General features: G+C 47.3%; 1 pseudogene; it reads right to left on the minus strand.

Moving 5' to 3' along the window:
- Positions 1–1,380: 1,380 nt before the first annotated feature.
- Positions 1,381–2,085, minus strand: LOC119583300 (annotated as a pseudogene).
- Positions 2,086–2,500: the final 415 nt, after the last annotated feature.

The following is a 2,500-nucleotide window of genomic DNA, read 5'->3' on the forward strand; positions in this document are numbered from 1 at the left end:
TTTTTTTTTTGCCTTTCGTTTAACTTGCGTTACGCTTGTGGAAAGTTTGACTATTTTCGATCATTTGATTTTTCCTTATTCGTAAAAATAAAACAGAACAAGGACACACCGGTACTTATTCACACGCGTCCGGTTAACGACCAGGCCTTCCACTTAGCCGGCCTTCATCTCACGCCCCGCCAGTGTTGCCAGAAGTTACCAACCTTCAGAAGAGTAGGGGAAGGGGAGGCAGGTCGCCCGCCACGGCTTACGGCGCCCAGTGACAGGAACCGCTTGGTCGTGAGGCGGGAGCTCGGGATCCCTCTTTCAGCCGAGTCAGCCTCTCCCTCCGAGTCGTCATAAGTTGGCATTAGAGGAAAGGAGTCTGCTGATAGACTCATTGGTTGAGTGGGACCCCCCTCCCCCATCCCATCACATTGTCCTTCAGCCAAGCTGAAAACTGAAAAGTGAAAAGTTGCAGGACAGGTCCCTGTCCTGCAACTTCACCGAAGGAAAGCGAGAACCTGATGGCACTCGAACGTCAAAGACCATGGAACATTGGCACTACCTGCATTATTACCTAGAAGCGCCGAAGTTGTTCGCCACAGAATGTACATGGCGGATTAGCGGCAGCAGTGACCATAAGCTGACCAGCGTTGCAAGCACCGTGGCGAGCCGGATGCCATTGTATTACTCTTTCTGCAGGAGAGCGATTACACGCGCTTCCTAAGATGTGGCCCACCCCCTTACGGCCTCCGGGCTGCTGAGATTATATTTCTTGCTCACATCGTGGTGGCTGGAGGGCCTGTTGACAGCCCGGCCACCGCGGTAAGCTTTCAGTGATAATGAATCAGCTGAGACAGCTCTAAATAGCTGAATCAGGCCAGGTCACATATATGGAATACCCGAGCGAAGCAAATCTTCGCAAATTCCACTGAACTACTTACTCCAACCATAACTAAAGCTGACTCGAAAAGGAGCCCTGGGCCTTTCATGATAATTTGGTACCAATGTAGTGCCTGCGCCGCCCTTTTCGCTCTTTCCCAAGGTAGCGACATTTAAATTAATGAAATAATACTTATAGATATCTATGTGTATTTTTCTAGGTGCCACGCACACATACACGTGTACACACACACATATATATATACATAACACAAACATATATCAATGCGCAACATTACGCAACAAAATCCTGATTATTCATAGCAATAGTTTTTTATTCAGAAAGAGAAGCTCTATTGCTTCCCAGCATGAAAGCACATAAATATGTATTATCGTATAATGATCAAGACATGAAAAACTGAACAAGATATTTACAATAATTGTACATATTGGCTTCTTGAGGTACTCGAGACACTTACATAGCAGGGAATTTTGTCATTTTGTCCGTAAAATAATTTAGAATATATTTGGTCTTCCGTAAAACTGCGACGGAGCAGAAAGAGGTGTATGACGAATGACGGGAGTGCCATAGAGCTCTTTGGGTGCCACGACGTCGTTGCGGACGGAGGCAGCGGCGTCTTCGGGGATCTTGCCGATGTCAGCGTTGAGACTTCGGAACTGTTCGGACGCGGCACAGTCCACGTTGAACCACCAGTCGCACACGAAGTACTGCTGGTTGAAGATGGTGCCGTTGGGGCACAGGAAGGCGTCCTGGCGGCCGTCGAACTGGCAGATGTGGAACACTTGGCAGCCGGCCTCGGGGGCGGTGTCAGCATAGTAGCCTGGGAACTGCTGTTCCTCGCAGGAGAAGCCAGTGTCGGGGACGGAGGCCAGGATGGGGTAGTCCTCGCCAGGGACGCCTCCACCGGGGATGTTGGCGGCCAGGGCGGCGATGGGATCCTTTCCTGCTGGTTGAGAGTGGAGGCGTCGGCCCTGAGGTCCGGGGCGCCGTACGAGTATCCTGGGGCTGGAGGAGCCATGTCTGCGCGGATGGTTCCCAGGAGAGCTAAAAAGAATAGTACGATAAGATAACGAAACACGAATACTATAATTAATCATCAGAATATCTAACTTTCTTACCCACGTCCGTGACTGTCTTACAGCTTACACCGAAATACCCACCTTTAACATTCATTAAAAAGGCAACACAGCTTTACCCATGCCCACCAGGAACACGCGCTTGGCCATTATTAGCAGTGAGTGCAATCCACAGAGACCTAACCAAACCAAAAATGGAGCAAGGAGGAACCCCCACGACGGGGATTATGCCAAAGCAAGAGCCCACCCGGCTTTATGGTGCTTGGAAAATGCCTTTCTCCGGCCAAATCAAGGTGAGACGAAGGCATGTAAGTGTACTAAGGATGTTGCTGTCATGTTCTGCTTCCGATTGCTTCGTACAAGAGAGGTGAACGAAAATATGAGTTGGGGCGTAAAAATATTCATTCGATTACCTGTTTATGAATTTGTATATGGAACATGCATATATATATATATATATATATATATATATATATATATATATATATATATATATATTTATATATATATATATATATATATATATATATATATATAT

The sequence above is a fragment of the Penaeus monodon genome, chromosome 17 (genome assembly GCF_015228065.2).
Source record: "Penaeus monodon isolate SGIC_2016 chromosome 17, NSTDA_Pmon_1, whole genome shotgun sequence".
Lineage (NCBI taxonomy): Eukaryota > Metazoa > Arthropoda > Malacostraca > Decapoda > Penaeidae > Penaeus > Penaeus monodon.